Raw genomic sequence first — 19,254 nt, forward strand, 5'->3', positions numbered from 1 at the left:
TTTGTATGCCGTAGATCATCTCGGGGTTGCTCTTGGGTCAGTCCTTTCATACAAGTCAGCAGCTTGGGAGTTTGTGTATGAGAATCAATCTTCAGTGATGGATATGATGGCCTTGTGTTCTTGTCGCTTTATATCAGCGCCACCATGGCCCCAGTTGTGGCTGTCCCAAATGACAAATAGATGCATCTGCAGCAGGCGGGCCAAGCAGTTTTATCCCCTGGATCACCTAAAACAATACTAAATAAAAGCTGGCATCCACTTGTTATTTATTTCATAGAAAAAAAAAACAAACAATCATTATGTATGGTTTTTAAACGGCTTTTTAGTTGTGTGTGTTTGATTTCCTTCTGCTTTTGTCTGACGGTGTGAAATCCCTCTGGTCTTATCAGCGTTTTCAGGGCTACTTGTAGCTCCAGGCTGTGGAAAACTTCTATTTACGTAGAAGACTGCAAAGGTCGCACACTCAAAAATCATAGTTGGGCTGGCTTTAAAGAATGTAGAAGAATATTATTAAATCAGTAGTTGGCTTTACTTTAGACCAGTGGTTCTTAACCTGGGTTCGATCGAACCCCAGGGAATAAGAAGGGTTCGGTGAATGCGCATATGCAACTGGGGGGTTCGGTACCTCAAAAAAGGTTAAGAACCACTGCTTTAGACGTGTTCATCAAATGTGATGTTATGGTCATGATTGTTCCTCCTGCCAAAAGCTTACATGCTCTCATCATTGGCATATTTTTAGCTATTAATTATGTTTTTAAGCAGGTCTTTTGGGAGAGCACTAACAATAAAACAACTTGCATAACTTTAAAAACAAAACTTAGGTACAAGATATTTAAGTGTATTGTAATTATTTTTCTCATGTCTAACAGCTAAAATACATCAATATTATTTGGATAAATATCTCAGGTTTTTGGCGCTATTAATAATTTTCTGAGATAACTCTCCCTCTTAGTCTCATTTCAGTCCTGAAACAAGCATTGTTGAAAATATAAGTAGCTAACAGCTAACTTTTAGCTTGTTTTATCCATCCAGTGTCCAGTCTTTTGTGTGTTTGAGATCGTTGCCACGTCGAAACATCCAAATTCATCTCAATTTCAGCCGGGTACTCCGGTTTCCTCCCACAGTCCAAAAACATGACTGTCAGGTTAATTGGCCTCTCCAAATTGCCCCTATGTGTGAGTGTGTGTGTGCATGGTTGTTTGTCCTGTGTGTCTCTGTGTTGCCCTGCGACAGACTGGTGACCTGTCCAGGTGACCCCGCCTCTCGCCCGGAACGTTAGCTGGAGAGGCACCAGCAACCCTCCCGACCCCACTGAGGGACAAGGGTGTAAGAAAATGGATGGATGGATGGATAGTTGTGATTTGAAGTGAGGTTGATGGTTAGTCCTCCGTCTAGATTACTCCATCCAGTTTTTGCAGTGCACCAGTTCACTGACAGCTAAACAAACCACTCAGCTGATCACCATGTGTGGCAACTGGTGTTGTGTTGCTTTACCTCGACTCCTCCAAGTATCGTTCCTGACATTCTGCCAGATCGCTCCCTGCCCCACTTAATCATGAAACCTTTCTCCAGAGAGCATTAAAACAATAAATTATAACCTGTCCATTCAACATTAACTTAAAAATAAAAACGTATTGTCACTGTATATTGTTGATTCATATTACCCCATTAAAAGATGACTGATCCTCACATTTAATGACATCAGTGTCTGGGCTGAGTGGATTAAAACTCCAGACTGTCGCTGTTTGTCTGACTCTGTTTGCCATATCACCGTCTTGCCTTTTTTATGGTTCTGGCTGAATGTTTTATTCTGGTGTGATACTGCATAAATATTTTGGATCAACTCCTGATGTGATGCCTTGTTGAATAACAAATAAAAATTCAAATACATGCACAGAGCATTCCAAGTTTTGCATACTTACTGAAATCAGAAAAAAGGATGATGTGAAGCAAATACGTAATTTAGGAAACACAGACACGATATCTTGCTGTCAGCACCTGAATGATTTTGACAGAACTTTGTACAATCTCATCATAAATGATCCGCTGAGTAAGCAATCATAGACATGCTACATACTTGGATCGCTGACTCTCAATTTTAATTTTTTCTTGTTAAAAATGGTAACCTTATTTACAGTCTTTTCACTTTTAACTAGTGATTTGTCACCATGCAGATATGTTACTATATGAGCTGCATAGTCCAAACTACAGCAAGTTTTCAAAGGTGTCTGTTTTTAAAAGTCTGCTTTTAAATCTACTCCAGATGTTATTTCATGACCCTAAACAGGATGTTTATGCTTAAGTGTTTCCATCGTTGCTGAATTAAAACAAGTGATCTAACAGAGTCTATTAATGCTGCATTATGCCTCGTTTGCACTGAGAAGTATGGCACAGATGGGTGTGATTTTGTATGCTATCGTGTCTGTTTTTATCATAAAAGTGGCATAAGAGGACAACAACACTGAAAAATGATATTTACTCTCCAAAGAAAACTGGAATTTTAGAGCTAGATGTAATCTTTTGTGAAATTTCTGATCTTGACATCTCTTCAAGCTATGAAAATTTTCCATTTGAAGTGTAAAAGCGGCGAGTGCAAACACACGTCAAATTAAATACTTTATTTCAACTGGGACAAATCCCTACATGCAGTGTTGGCGAATGCAACAAACACAGCGAGAGACGGGAAACAGAATATTCTAAGTGATGCTGAAAACAAATGATCCGACTGAAAGCAAATGCATTATGGGAATCACTTCTAGATGTGAGGTGTCAGGAGATCAAATGTAGTTCTAGCAGCTGTTAATGAATGGCAGTGAAAGCCTGTTGAGTTAAAGTTATCATCATTTTCCTTCACCAGAAAGGATGCACGGTTATTCAGAGCATTCATTGTTGTGCACGATAAAAACACTGGGAATCACTTATCAGAAACAGATTGAAATGCTTCTAAGGAGCAGTCAAAGACGCGCGCTCCCATGTGTCTCATCAGTCGACTTGTCTACCACTGCTCAGTTTAACAGCTCACAGTGAAGACTCCTGTACGCACACAGCTCTGCAGCTTGTTAACGAGGAGGTGATAGCATGTCGGAAAAGATCCCAGTTGAGTTCATGGGATGAGCTAATCGGGATGCTAAATTACCAATAACTTAACATTCCCTGTTTTTGTGTAGTGACAGATAGATTAGGTTGTGTAACCGTGTTGCTGTGTGTTGCAGATTTCTGCCCAGGTTCCTCTTGAAATGAGTTTTACCTGGTTAAATTAAGGAGTGATAGACAAACAAACACAGACTGACATGACCGTCACTTCACTTTGACTCCAAGACGTTATATCTCATACCAAACAGTACCTCCTGCCATTCATGTCATTTCCTTGTTTCTATAAGCAGCACATTTCATCTAATGTGCTTGTGGATGAAAAGTGAAAACATGCAAACAGTCATATTTGCCTGCTTTTCTTCTGTGACATCAGAACTATGTGCAACCCAGAACGATAATATTAAGAAAACTAAAAGTTAAAAGTCCAGATGTTGTGTTCCACTTTGTTTTGCACAGCGAATCTGATGCTGATGTCAGCTAAACATCTGGTGACAGTAATGTTTTCCAGTCCAGAGCAGACATACTCCAACATTAATTGTTCCTTTGGTGAGGGTGTTGTGTAATTCAGCAACAATGATAAACCACACAGTTTATATATAATAGTTTTATTCAGAACTGTGCAATAAATCATGTCATAACCACGAAGCGACATCAGTGTGTGGAACATTGCAGTGTGTGGTAGACACCTTACTTTTTCTTCATCACGTTCCTCAACACTCTTTGTGAGCTTTAGCATATCGCCTGCTAAAAATACTGTCATAATATTGTGAGTAAAAGGCAGCAAAGTAGATCCAACTGCTGCAAAATGTTATTGATATGCAGACTTTGCATGAATAATCCTACTTAATTTTGCTTTCAACAGTACTTTGCTATCCCCCACAGATATTGCTATGACAGTTGCAGTTTAATAGGTTGTGGATATTGACTGGTTGTGTTGGTTTGTATTTAGTTCAACTCTCTGTGTTCTTTGTATCTTTTTTTCTGTGTCTTTGCTTCCTGCACTCACTGACTGTCCCTCATCTCCTCATTAACTCACCTGTTTAGCATTCCAGCAATCAAGCTCCCCAGCATAAATGTTAGTTGTTTTTTCTCAGTAGGTGTTGCAGCCATCATGTGTTCCTCTTGTTGTTTATTAGTTTAAATTTTCAATAAATTTCTTGTTAGCTTTTGAATTTCTCTGTTTTAAGTAAAAACTGTTGCCATTACTGACAACCTCATAACGATCCCAGTGAGTCTGTGCTGCACAGATGCTCTCCTGTTTTTTTTTTTTTTATTCTTCTGTTGTAACTTAAAATGTTCCTGTTTTTGTTGTAGTGTGTAAAACTCCCCCTTATTTCTCATCTTGGGTCAGAGCAGCTGTTTGTTTTTTCATTAGCATAGAATATGTTAGTTTCTCAGATCAGTTGAAAGCAGCATGAAATCAGTTATCTGTAACTCAAAATGCATTTAAATAGTTTTTTTTTAGAATGAAAACAAATCTTTTCTAATAGTAAAAGGGTAACTACAGTATATTTTGAAGGGAAGCTTTTAGAAAAAGCACAGCTGTGCATCAACTCTTCTGTCACAAACTATTTCCTCTCTTTGTGTGTAACTGATTGCCTGGATGAGTGATCTATCTCCAATCTGGCAAACACTTACCTCTTTTTAAAATCCTTTTTATGTCCAATTGCACTTAGACTTGCAGCATACGGCCCTGCTGATTGACACCTTTCCAAAAAGTGCCAACGTTATACATTATATCGTTCAGACATTAATCCTTGTGGCTTTATGTAATTTGTTCTATATGATTATATGATTATATATGTTATATATGTTATATATATATAATTCCCTTCTCACCCTCCGCGGGTGGTCTATTTCATCCTCTGAGCTCAGGTCCTCTACCAGAGGCCTGGGAGCTTGAGGGTTCTGCGCAGTATCTTGGCTGTGCCTAGAACTGCACATTTCTGGACTGAGATGTCTGATGTTGTTCCTGGGATCTGTTTGAGCCACTGCTCCAGTTTGGGGGTGACTGCCCCGAGGGCCCCGATGACCACAGGCACCACTGTGGTCTTCACCTTCCAGGTCTTTTCCAGTTCCTCCCTGAGGCCCTGGTACTTCTCCAATTTCTCATGCTCCTTTTTCCTGATGTTGTAGTCACTTGGTATTGCTACATCCACCACAACGGCTTTCCTCTGTTCTTTATCCACCACCACAATGTCCGGTTGGTTCGCCATTACCATCTTGTCTGTCTGGATCTGGAAGTCCCACAGGATCTTAGCTCGGTCATTCTCCACCACTTTTGGGGGTGTTCCCCACTGTGATCTCGGGGCTTCCAGTCCATATTCTGCACAGATGTTCCTGTACACTATGCCCACCACTTGGTTATGTTGTTCCATGTTCGCTTTCCCTGCCAGCATCTTGCACCCTGCTATTATGTGCTGGACTGTCTCAGGGCCTCCTTGCACAACCTACACCTTGGGTCTTGTCTGGTGTGGTAGATCTGAGCCTCTATTGCTCTGGTGTTTAGGGCCTGTTCCTGGGCGGCCAGGATGAGAGCCTCTGTGCTGTCCTTGAGTCCAGCTTTCTCCAGCCATTGGTAGGTTTTCCTGACATCAGCCATTTCAGTTATTTGTCGGTGGTACATCCCATGTAGGGGCTTGTCCTCCCATGATGGTACTTCCAGCACCTTGTCTTCTGTTCCCCATTGCCTGAGACATTCGCAGAGCACATCGTCCGTTGAGGCTTTGTCCTTGATGTATTTATGGATTTTGGATGTTTCATCCTGGACAGTGGCTCTCACACTCACTAGTCCTCTGCCACCTTCCTTACGGCTTGTATACAGTCTCAGGGTGCTGGATTTGGGGTGGAATCCTCCATGCATGGTTAGTAGCTTCCTAGTCTTAACATCCGTGGCCTTCATCTCTTCCATTGGCCAGCTAATTATTCCGGCAGGGTATCTGATTACTGGTAAGGCATAGCTGTTTATTGCACGGATGTTGTTCTTGCCATTGAGCTGGCTTCTCAGGACTTGCCTTATTCGTTGGAGGTATTTGGCTGTGGCTCCTTTCCTTGTGACCTCATCGAGGTTGCCATTTGCTTGTGGTATTCCCAGGTACTTGTAGCTGTGCTCTATGTCTGCTATTGTTCCTTCTGGGAGTGAGACCCCTTCTGTGTGGGCGACCTTCCCTCTCTTTGTAACCATCCGACCACATTTCTCTAGTCCGAATGACATCCCAATGTCAGTGCTGTAGATCCTGGTGGTGTGGATCAGTGAGTCGATGTCTCGCTCGCTCTTGGCGTACAGCTTGATGTCATCCATGTAGAGGAGGTGACTGATCGTGGCCCCATTCTTGAGTCGGTATCCGTAGCCAGTCTTGTTGATGATTTGGCTGAGAGGGTTCAGGCCTATGCAGAACAGCAGTGGGGACAGAGCATCTCCTTGGTATATGCCACATTTGATGGACACTTGTGCAAGTGGTTTGCAGTTGGCTTCAAGGGTGGTTTTCCACAGCCCCATCGAGTTTGCAATGAAGGCTCTTAGAGTCCTATTGATGTTGTACATCTCTAAGCATTCAATGATCCAAGTGTGTGGCATTGAGTCATAGGCTTTCTTGTAATCAATCCAAGCGGTACACAGGTTGGTGTGTCGGGTTTTGCAGTCTCGGGCGACTGTGTGGTCTACAAGGAGTTGGTGTTTGGCTCCTCTGCTATTTATGCCTATGCCCTTCTGTGCCTTGCTCATGTATTTATCCATGTGCCCGCTTATCTTAGCCGCTATGATGCCTGACATGAGCTTCCATGTTGTAGAGAGACAGGTTATTGGCCGATAGTTGGATGGAACCCTTCGAGGGTTCCTTCTGTATCAGGATTGTGCGCCCTTCAGTTAACCATTCAGGGTGAGTCCCATTTTGTAGAAGCTGGTTCAGTTGAGCTGCCAGTCGCTCATGGAGGGCAGTGAGTTTCTTAAGCCAGTAGGCATGGATCATGTCAGGTCCTGGTGCTGTCCAGTTTTTCATACCCGAGACTCTGTCTTGGACATCTGCCACAGTGATGGTTACCGGGGCTTGTTCCGGGAGGTTGCTGTGGTCCTCTCGTAGAGAGGTTAGCCACTGTGCATTGCTGTTGTGGGACGCCTCCCTTTCCCATATGCCTTTCCAGTATTGTTCAGTCTCCAGCCTGGGTGGGTCTGCTCTGTTGTTATTACCCTGCCATTGAGAGTACACTTTAGCTGGTTGGGTGGCGAAGAGCCGGTTAATCCTCCTGGCTTCATTCTCTCTCGTGTATCTCTTTAGGCAGCTGGCCAGGGCTTGGAGCCTTTGTTTGGCAGTTTCAAGTGCTTCAGGTATGGGCATCTGGCTGTACTTCTTGGGTACTGATCTTTTCATTGCACCCCTTTGGAGCTCTGACAGTTGACTCACTTCCCTCCTTGTTATCTTGATCTTAGCCTCTAACCGTCTTTTCCATGGTGGGTATTGGGTCTCATGGTTGCTCTTATAACCAAGCATCTCAAGGATCACTGATGCTGAGTTGTATATCAGCTCATTGGTTTCTGTTATGGTGTTGGTAGGGATCGTTCTCAATGCTGCATTCACATCTTCAATGAGACTTTCTGATGGTACTTCACTCAGCCGTTGTAATTGGCGTCGGGGTCGTCTGGTGTTCATTCGGGCCATGATTCTCTCTCTCATGTCAGTTGCTGCCTTGTTCAGCTCAGATGGTTCGTTCATTACTGGGGCTACATACCCAGTCTCTGGTCGGGGAGTTGTAGTTGACTCCCTTCTGACCTGGCATCCTGGCTCCTTCCCGTAGCACTTGGGGGGGGGGGAAGGAGCCAGGATGCCAGGTCAGAAGGGATATATATATATATATATATATATATATATATATATAATTTTTTTCATTTCTTTAAACAATTCCTTTAATATTTGAAATAAATTAACTGCGTTTTTGCTGATGTCAGCAGTTATCGTCTACATTTCTGAAAAAGTTACATGGATGATCATGCATGTTATATTAGTAACTAATTCCCAGATTCTAAAATGTTTTAACATTTTCTTGATCTGTGAAAACCAAGTATTTCCAACATTTTGAAATTACTTTATTATTAATCCTAGTAATATTGTTTTTGCGCTGCACGTTGTTGGGATGAAGCTAAGAACAGCATCTGGCTCCAAACCAGTTTTTTTAATTTTTGTTCGACAGTAATTTGACTGGTTTGGCTGAACCTAAATAACAAGTCTTTAAGAGGATTAAACTTTCATGGAAAGGGGATGGATGTGTGTTTTTCTAAATAAACATAACTCCCACTGCAGTAAAGACTGAGCGATAAAGAAAAAGCTAAGGAAAAGCTCACATAAGCTCAAGGATTTGCCTGCACAGAGGTTTCAATTGAAAACTGCTATGCACATTCGTTGTTGTCTTGGTAGCAAAGTGTATTAGAGGAGATTTGGCTGCAGCATCCTCCCAAACAATCACATCTGCTTCTTCATTCTCTCCCACTTTCTCAGGGTGCATGTGAGTGACTGAAAGCTGCTATACGGTGATGATTTAGAGACTCAAACTGATGAACTGCAATCAACTTGCTACCTCTCACCTAATCCCTAATGATTTGGGGAACAATGACGTGAAAGGCCTGCTCTAAAGCAAGTGTTTGGAAGGCCTGAAAGTTGTTTCTGCCAATAAATTACAATACCTCACCAGCTGGAAGTGTAAAGACAGCAAGGCTTTTAAATTAGAAAATCACTTAGTTATTTGTCACGTCTAAAGAGAGAAATATGCAGATAGATCCAGACAGAGGGCATTTGTCATTTTCAGCATTGTGATTATTGCAGACTTGACTGCCTTGCTCAATAGTTATACACGTTGAACCTTTGCAGAGTTTCTCATTACAACTGGATATTTCAACGTGTTTGAATTTCATGTGACAGAGCAACACAAAGCAGTCCTTTAGGTGGGCCACTGCAGGCCAGTCATGGTGAGCGTTTGGGTCAGGAGCGGCAGAGAGGCCTGTGGCAGCTTTTAACTGTGAGTCTTAAAAGTCATTTCAAAAAGTTTTCAAGATCCTCTCAGTGTTTTTCCTGGAACATAAGATCTGAATTCGTCCCTCAGTTGGTAACTGATGATGTTCTGCACAGATTCACAGCTAATCATCCTTAAATTACAAAACCATACGGCATCCTGTCTTAGTTCCTGAGTCAATGGGCATTAGCCTTGAACTGAACTGTAGCGTGAAGATTTCATAAAGGGGATGCAGTTTGAGACAATATTTGTCATTTCAGATGTTTCTCTTCTGGGTCACTGACAGGTGATGTGTGGTTGGAGCATCCCGTCTCTCACTGACCCCCAGAGGTCCACAGCTCTCTGTATGCTGCTTAATGCTTTGCAAAAGTATTCATACACCGTTTGTCATAATAAAACCACATTTGTCAATATATTTTACTGGACTCATTTGTGACAATGAAATATGTTTTTACACGCAACAATCTGAAAAGTGTAGAAGCCATTCATATTTAGCCCTTCAGTCATTACTTTGTAGCACCAGCTTTTTCTGCATGTATTTTAAAGAATGTCGATTAACTCAAGTTCAGCTGGAGCTCATTTTTAAGTATTGCTACTGATTCTCAATTAGTTTTTATTTCAGTTTAAGAGATGAATATCTTTAGCTCTAAACCCATTCTACTTCTTCTTTACTTTTCCAGTCTTCAGTGTTGCCATGCTCTCTCTGTTTTCAGATGATTATCTAAACAGCGACTGTGAGACGTGCAGGCATGGAGTATTGTTTTATTTCTCAACTCTAATTTAAGCGTCTCCACAACTTTTTCACTGACCTGTCCGCTGTTTGTTCACGATGCTGTTTGTTCACTGATGCTCTCTGAAAAACCTCTGAGGCCTTGCTGGAATTATACGGATGTGAAATTACACACAAGAAGACTCGACCGGGATTTTATTTCACAAATGCATGCCACAGTTTGCAGATTTTTGTTAAAGAAGTTTGAAAATATAACATTTTACTTCCACTTTCCAAATACAAAGTATTTTGAGTCGCTCTTTCAAATACAATCTTTTTAAAACACACTGAAGGTACCGTGCATTAGACTCCTCTAAGGCCGGATTTTCTTTCTACTTTAACTTTGAAAATTAAAGAACGACAGCTTAGGGGTAGAAAATCATACATTTTATGTGATGCAAACTGTGAAGCCGTGGCTTTTCTGCTGGATAAAGTGGGAAGTTGTTCCCAGGCCAAGTTCCACTCATGGCTACAATAAGGCTGATAGCCTACATGTATCAACACCAACGCATAGATTATTTTGTCTGGAGCTTCCACTCAATTACTTTTCATACAGATATCCATAAATATGTGATCAACGACATAAGCAACACCTTCTCCATTTTTTAAAGGTGGGGGAATGAGTTTATTCTGACCATATCATCCACCAAAATGTGCTGTGGAAGCAAATATCTCTTCATTATAACCTCATGGTCTCAGCAGTGTATCATTATTCAGCCATGAGGAGGAAATATTTACATTTCTGCATCTGAGACCCACAGAAGCAGCATCGCTGTCACCCTCCTGTCATAAACACTAAACAGTCTAAAGGATGTTGCCAAGACTGCTAAGAAAAGAAAAGAAATTGATCCCTGAATCATCTGCATTAAAAGCACGTTTAATACCCTTCCACGCTGAACCATCACCATTAGCACTGATTTGCACAAGAGAATCAGAGCAACAATAAAACCCAACTGTCTGCTGCACAGGGAAATATTGACACCACACATCATTCAGAAGAAATACAGAGAAATCACGAGATGTTGGCTTAGAAATGATCAATTTGATGCAGTTCATTTATGTAGCGCCAATTCACAACACGTCTTCTCAAGGCACTTTACAAAAAAACAAACTGCTTTAGATACATACAGATTTAAAGTGAAGCACATGCATTCCAATGGATCCTAGTTCTCAAACATCGCAGCCGATATCAGTTTATTTTATTTAACAAAGACAAAAAACCCGGCAGATTGCATCAAGTCATTGACTTGCAGCATCACTTCTCCTGAACGAGCGCATAGCCAACGATGCAGCAGACAATCACTTGTGTTGTCATTAACTTTGTGACAACCTCATACTGAGCATGCATGTAGCGACAGTGGTGAGGGAGAAACCTTCAACAGAACCAGAACCGGAACCAGCTCGGTGTGAACAGCCATCTGCTACCACTGACTACAGAGCATACACACACACACACTCACACACACACACAGAAAAACAAAGAAACAGAAGTACTGATCAAACTTTGGACTTGATCATAACATACTGTAAAACATAGACATCTAATTCCTTTGAAATAATTTTCTCTACTTTATAAATGTACTCAAATGTACATTTTCTTTTTCAGTGTGCCATTATGCACCTGCAACAAAATAATTTACTATGCGGCTCTACCAGACGTGCAAACACATTTGTCATTATGCACAGATTAATTGGAAAGACTATGTTCTATGACAGACATGACCTGCTTCATTTGAAGGCATATCCATTAATCAATAAAAAAAATGCAATATGTAAAACATAACCCAGTCATGCAAGAAAACCAAATGGAAGAGAACCAACTGAAGGTGACGCAATCATTCCTTTCTAATTGGAGTTTGTTAGGGATGTTTCATGGATCGGTTTCCAGTAAGCAACACTTAAAGTGCTTAACTCCAGGATGGATGTTGCAGTGGCTCCTCATTAGCTTGTTGACCTGTGACTCAGAATGCAGGGGCCACACATTAGAGAAAATCTTCCTTACATGTTTGACATACAAACAATTTGAGGTTAATTGCATGGACGCTCAGCTACGATTAACTGACAAAGTCAAATGGCTGCTGGCATTAACAGTGGATCAAAAAAACAGGCTTGTAATTGCTCGTGCTATTTCTTTTGAAGAAGCGGGGATTGAGCTTGTGTGTGAGTTTGGGAGCATTAATGCATACTTGCGTTGTTGAACTTACTTATGCATGCAAGCTTATATCATTTCACATCACGGATTTGATGAAATGCAAAGTTTGAATCTTAAGTACGAACTGTTTATGTATGCGTGTTTGACCGCACATCCAGGCATTACTCTTCAGTGTGAAGGTAAATTTTTCCTCCCTCCCAGAGGAATCGCATCTTTTTCTCTCTTTGCGGCTCGGTGATACAAACAGGCCTGTGATGCAGCAGTGAGAGGCCTTGAATGCTAAACACATCATAAGAGAGGAAAGCAGAGGGGAAACGGGGAGGAGAAGCAGGGGGGGGAGGGTAGACAAAAAAGAGAAGTGGGAATGGAGGATAGTGAAAGAGAGAATGGATACAGTACAGCCCAAAATGACAAATGAGAGACTAGAAACGGGGCTTCTACTGGAGCAAGAAGCGAAGCTGTGAGATTCAGTGGGAATAAGAGTAATATTAGGAACAAGAGGAGAGAGAAATTGCCTAATCAATAACTGGAGATCAACAGACCCTTGGGGCTACTGTCTATTTCCATTGACTCAGAGAAAAAGATTTATTTCCATGTTATGAAAAGACAAGGACGCTGACCTCCTACCTCATGTATTCTGTTTTGGACATGAATCCATCTCTCTGCAATTACCTAAACTTTTTTTTTCTTTTTTTGCATTTTCCTAAATCAAAGGCTAGAGTTTCCTTTTTTTAAAGTTACTCCTTCCCAAAGTGGCTTTAATACATTATCAAACATCACATTGAAGGATACAGGAAGCTCCTCTGTGGACTGTGTTGTCCGTTGCAGAGTTTAACTGCTGCATAACAATGATTTCCATCTCACTCTGCACCACAGGGCACAGATGAATGGAGCCATTTGCTCATTTCTGATTCATCTTTATTCATCAAATTTTTTCAGCACTTTGTTTAACACCATTTCATCAGACGAGGACGTTCATACAACTCACAGATGTATCTCAATAAACACGGCCGCTGCATAAAAATGTATAAAATTCATGAAATCATGAAGTTTTTGATGCTAAAAACTAAATACCTTCCATAACTCCATTCATTTCTGTTTCTTGGTGCAGAATCAGGTCACAGAGGTAACGGTAACCAGTTCATCTTTTGGGGATCTGAAGGTATTCCCATCCCATAAGGGAGGTACGATTCTAGGAATCCTCGATCACATTCCCAAACCACAGCTGACCTTGTAGACGACTCTGCTTCCAGTTCCTCCCCAATGATGGAGCTCCTTCCAACCCACACAACCAGAAGGTTCATAACAGCTGCTTCTACCAAAGGCCTCCCTCTTTTGGTTGTTGACCAAATTGTATGGCCTTATATGATGGTGGTCAGCGTCCGCACTGCAAAAACACAACAAACTTTCAGTTTTCTGAAAGTTTCTTCAGGTTTAGTGGAGCATAAAAACTGAGTGCTGCTTTTTCTGATTAATTAATATTCATGATTACCAAGGTTTCTTATAGTGAGTCCTCCTGTATTGACTGCCCCACATCCGATTGTCTGTAATGTACCTTTAAACTTTGACTTTTGACCTCTGCAAACTGCTTGTTTGAACTGTTACGCTGCCAGTTTTTATGTGGACTAAATAAACTCTTACTTATTCCTGAGAAGTTACAGAATCCATTTCAGCTGGAGGCAGCTGCCATGTAAACAAAACAACAAAACTGCAGTTTGTAATGCAGAGAACAGTGAGAATAGACAGTTAAAAAGTATTTTGTGTGATTCTCTAGTATTACAGAAGCAGTGGGGTCTCCGACATGCTAACTTGAAACTTTTTTTTAACTCATTGGCTGGATAATGTGTTGCAGTTCTCACATTAGTCAAAAGTTAAGTTAAGCTACTTTTTATAGCTTGGTGCAAAATTTCCCCACTTGCAGGAGGACTAGAACCATCTGTCAGCTTTCATGTTCTCTGAAGCAACCTTGAGATTTATTTCACCAGCCGTGACATTTTTAACAAAAACGGCACGTCTTCAGCCAACAGTACCAATATGGTTCAAATCCCAGAGTAACTCAAAGCAAACAGGCAACAACACATTCCCTCCCCAAATAACAAATGAAGTCCAGCCAGGAACAGAAAGTTGATGGTCTTGGCAACAGCCAGATATTTGTTTTGCCTTTCTAGACATTTTCGGCGAGATGTGTGCAAAAATAGTGTTCTGTATAATAAATGCTTTTCCTTCTTGTTATAGTAAATCTTCTAATTCTAACAGTTTAAATGGCTGTGTCAACTTGGTGACAGTTGATGATATTTTATCTCTGAGGCCAATTATCTGTGCCTCCACATTGACATGACTTTGGGTCATTAGACCAGGCAGGAGCTGAGCTTCCTCCCCTATTATAGTCAGATGGCATTTATCATCATTGCCTTCTCATTTGCACTTACTTGACCCTTCCCTCCAGTCATAAAGAGGTAGGTTGGTTTGCTTACATTGATTTACTCTGCATTTTATTTCTTATTATGTTTGTTTTTTGGGGGTTGTGGAGATTGTAATGCATTATTGCAATGCATGCAAAGTTTAGGTCAAAGTTGTCTAGAATCGTCATGCTGCCAACTCTTATTTACCATTAAATAAAATTTCTTGAAACACCAGTGCCACAGAAGCTAGTGGGAACACTGGTTACACTGGCTTAACGTGAAATGGTGCTGATCAAGTTCACCTAAAATTTGTAGCTGTCCACTGTAACAAGACAAATACCTTCTTGAGTGAAGGTTTACATTTAGGTAGGACTTGAACTGTGGCGGCAATGACAGGTAGTGTGTTTGAAGGTGTGAAAGTGAAGCTTTAAAATATGAGAAAACTTTACTAACCTTCAAATGTGACGGAGGGAACATTGTGATGTGAAGCCGTTGTGCTGTCAGTGGTGCCTGAACGCTACAAAATGGATGAAACCACAGAGGAGGTGGACTACTTGGCAATCATGTGAAATCAAGCTACATGACTGAAACGATCCCAAATCAACCAAACAGGCTTTAAAATGTACAAAGCAGACTAAGAATCTTAGCTCACCTACCTTGTCACGATTTTAAGGACAAGTTTGGTTTTCACTTCAGCTTTGAGTTCTGACATTTTTAATGTACTTTGCATTTTGCCGCACGTTTATTTATCTGTCTTTTGTGTCGTCCTTATTTCATTCATCCCTCATTCAGTTATTTTCTGCTGTGTTTGATTGCAGTCTTTACAGACTGTGTCAAAGCTATTCTCCCTCGGTGCCTCAGTTCATGCTCCCCCACAGCTCAGTGTTCACTAAAATAACCTCACCTGAGCATTGTTCTCCCAGTTTATGTACTCAGTCTGTTATTCAGTCACTGCTGGATTTTCCTGCTGGTTTCTTTTCCTGTGTTTTCAGTCCCAGTTGGGTCTCAAGTTTTGATTCCTGCTTTTATTGAAAGTTTTTTTAAAAATAAAAACATTTACTTTTTTCAGGATTCTGCCTGCCTCGTGCATTTGTTTGGATCTTTGGCAAAATTGTATTGTCTATTTTTGGACTATAGTTAACCAGTTTAAATTCCAGTCAGAAAACTGGTCAAATACCCAACCAGAATTACACCAGAAGCTTGTTGACTGTTTCAAAAGTTGCCATAGAGCATCATTTAACCAAATCCCAGACATTGTTTAGAGTTTCTATTTTAATATTTATCGAATATTAGAGGCACTGAATCCCTGTTTTTGAAATTATAAAACTATTAACAAAAAATGCTTTTCAAGAAAATCATAAAAAAAAAATAATGAGCACAATGAGTGTATGTAAACTTTTGACTAAAACTCCAACAGCACATACATTTTTCATTTTTTTCCTGACCTGTTCTCCTCATGCTCTGCTCGGCTGTTTGAAATGTGACCTGAAGCTGGAAATGCTCAGCCAGATTACCGAGTTCAGCTCCGATGCTGTAAGTATTCCAAGCCTGTCCTGCCTAATCTGCTACCCTTTGCTTTTGGTGTGAAAATCAAAGTTGAAATGACTCTGTTTTATCCTCCTTTCTCTCCCCGCATTTCATCTTCGAAAGTAGGCGCCAGCTGAAAGTAGGGTGAAGCACCAGGGCGTCCTTTGCAATCCAACTCGTTTGGTCCCTTCATTGGCTTTTCTTCCACACCATTGTGTTTTACTCACGCTGTTCCAAGATACTTTTGCTCTCGTTCTTGTAACTTGGCTCCCATGTCATAAGGAGGGTTGTGAATTACCTTGCGGGAACATATTGGCCAAGGTCGCCATGAAAGCACAGCACGGGATATGTACAGAAAAAAAGAGAAAAACAAATGGATCTTGTTGACTTGATTGGATATGCTGCTAAAGCAAAACATCAAACTCACATTGAACAGCTGTTGATGTAACAGCCTGTCAGTTCTGCAAATCTTGATGCAAAGCACATTTTTTTGATGGGATGTTTTTTTTTTTTTTTCTTGACTAAAAGCTTTGCATCTGTTCATCGTCAGATCTTAAGTTTAACCTGAATGTTTTCACATGTGCCCTGTCTGTAGGCTGCACAGTGACTTCAGACAGGTTCATTTCAACATAATATCATACTATTACAATAAAGTTAATTCATTTTAGTATTTTAAGAAAAAGAAATCTCACAATGTATGACATTTTCATGTTTTTGTTAATTTTGATAATTAGCTGTGGCCCAGGCTGACATTGTAAATGAGTCAGTTCTCAATAGTCTCACTTAATTGCATAAAGGTCAATAAATAACAAACAAAAAATGAACTGTCAACCTATCCAGGACTCTTGTCCAATAGCTTTGGGGATAAGCATCAGATGCAGCGTCCCTGCAGTGTAAACAACTTTAAAATATCATGTTTGATACATAAATGTTCTGTTCTGGCAGTCAGTGACGTACTCCACAAATCAGAGAAGGCACAGAACGTCATTACTTCCTGTTCAGAGATTCCTAGGTTGCAGTGTATTTAGGGAAAGTTGAGTTGAAGGAAAACATGTAGGAACAAGTTTGAAATGTTTTCTGAAGGACAGTCAAGTCAGGAGTTTAGGTACAGTTAATAAGGTGTGGACTGGAGCTGGTATCAGTTTTTTGATAGGCGGCACAGATTTTATGAAACACGGAGTTTTGCGTTTTTATGGGCTGAAAGCCATAGAGCTTAACCTCTTCGACTCAAGGCCTCCTTTTGAGCAATATGGCTGAAAATAACATGCCCAAAATGAATTGAATGTATCTCAAGAACTACAGAGTTTATTTTAATTGTTTTGGTATCAAAACAAAGGCAAGACCCTAGAGAACATGTTACAGCTCTAAAAACCACCCTGCCTGTTACTGGGGAAAGTGTATTAATATGATAAACAGCAGAAATTAAGAAAAAAATCAATTTCCGCCTAAAAAAAACCACTTCAATCTATGAATGCTCCTTTCAAAACATGCAGTGAAAGCCAAAAAAAGTAGTAACAACAGTACACAATCTGACCTTTTACTGTGCCAAGTTTCATGAAAAAAAAGTCAATCATATGAGTTTTAGAGAGGTGCTACTAGATAAAAATATAGGCGGACCTTCCAAATGAGCCATTTTGGCACAATTTGTGCCATTTGAACTTTCTTAGTTTTTATTTCTGTAGGGTCTGTTTTAATCATTTATTCTTTTCATATAATAAATTATTATTTATCATAAATAAGTAATTACATCTAATAATTGTTTTTGGGGGTTCTTTTGAAAAATCCACATTGCATTCATTCATAAAAAGAGAAAAAAATAGACAATTTGTAATAGACTGAAAATGGAACAGATTAACTCACAATAACACTTCAAATAGAATTATACAACAATGAAAATGCAAATAGCAATGAAACCTAAGTTGTCAAAATGATATGATCAAAGGAAAAACTAATATATCTCATAATTACATTACAATAACTGCGCTCTGCGCTCTGTGCGTAAAACCTCCCAATTCCCCATTCATTTTTTCAAAACTACGCGGGGCAGTTTCTCGGGAACCCATTGGTCAATTTTGACGATTGACATGTCGTTCGAACCGTCAGAGCCAATAGAATCTGAGGGCGTTGACATTAATACGGAAACTAAAGTTATTCACCAATTACAGCGAAAAAAAGGCATGTGACGTAAATTGACCAATTTTGACCCATCGTAATACGAATCCACATAAAACACGGAAATGCCTCTGCGCCGAACCAAAAACCATGTGAGATGTACTCAGGGAAAAGGGATTATCGGACCAGGTGGAAATATTTACTCTAATATGGATTATGACCACGAAACGGCAAAGGTAGGACTGGAGTTTTGATTTTACCTTCGTGAAATGAGCTATTTCTGTTTTTCTTCTTTAGCTGCTGGTTCAGTGAGTTTTGCACGTAGCGTGGTGACTCTGGTATTGTTAAAAACCTCAGAGCTTCGGCTTTACTCTGATTAATAGTTTTTGTACATCGGGCCTCCTTGCTCTTTTACTATTGCGTTTTTTACCGGGTGTGCCTCGTTAGCCTCGTTAGCGTCTAATTGCGTTTCTTTTTATCAATCTGCTTAGTGTTCATTCTGGGTGTTGTTGAGGAAGAAAATATCGATCCTATCATTTAGAAGAGCTTTTTCCCTTTACGTGGATATGCAATATGCCTATATTGATAAATGTATAGCATGTGTTTTTAATTGATCTTGTTGCGGCAAGCGCCGAGGACCCAAATTTGGTTCCTCTAGCGACAGAGAGGTTTTAAACTATCACTTTGTAAAATGTGAGTTTTTGTACACTCACACGTGAAAAATGTTTCTCATTTTTAATTGAATGACTGAAATTATTAACGTCTCACTGTATTTTATTGAGATTCACTGGTATTTCCTGCTATTTATTCCTTCCGCTTTTTGTTAAAATGCTCCATCTGCTCTGTCCGTGTAAAATTGCCTTTCTCTGCAGCTTCTTCCTCTTCACGTTTTAGGAAAGCAGTTTATTGTAACATCCATGAAAAAGATGGAAATGGGGGAGGGGAGCTGGGCTATTTCCTAATTATTCTGTAGTGCTTGCAAGTTGCACCATCTGTCGAGCTTCTGCCACTCCTTCAATTAAGATTCTTAGATCGGCCAGATTTGAGTTTGACTGCTCAGCTAGTGTTTGCTCAGATGAAATCTGCTGCAGAAGCACCGGCGTTCACAAGTTGTAATTACAGTGACACAGTGTTCTGCACTCAGCAGTGGGATATCGCTCGCGCACTCTGTATATTTCTCTCTAATTATTGTTATTGCT

At 40.4% G+C, this 19,254-nt stretch overlaps 1 protein-coding gene across 2 annotated transcripts in view; it reads left to right on the forward strand.

Annotated features, from left to right (window-relative positions):
- adgra1b (adhesion G protein-coupled receptor A1b) overlaps positions 1-19,254 on the forward strand; it is a 198,100-nt gene that overhangs the window by 69,415 nt on the left and 109,431 nt on the right. The gene's annotated exons all lie outside the window — the stretch shown is intronic.

Source organism: Poecilia reticulata, chromosome 15 (assembly GCF_904066995.2).
Source record: "Poecilia reticulata chromosome 15, P_reticulata-male-v2, whole genome shotgun sequence".
Lineage (NCBI taxonomy): Eukaryota > Metazoa > Chordata > Actinopteri > Cyprinodontiformes > Poeciliidae > Poecilia > Poecilia reticulata.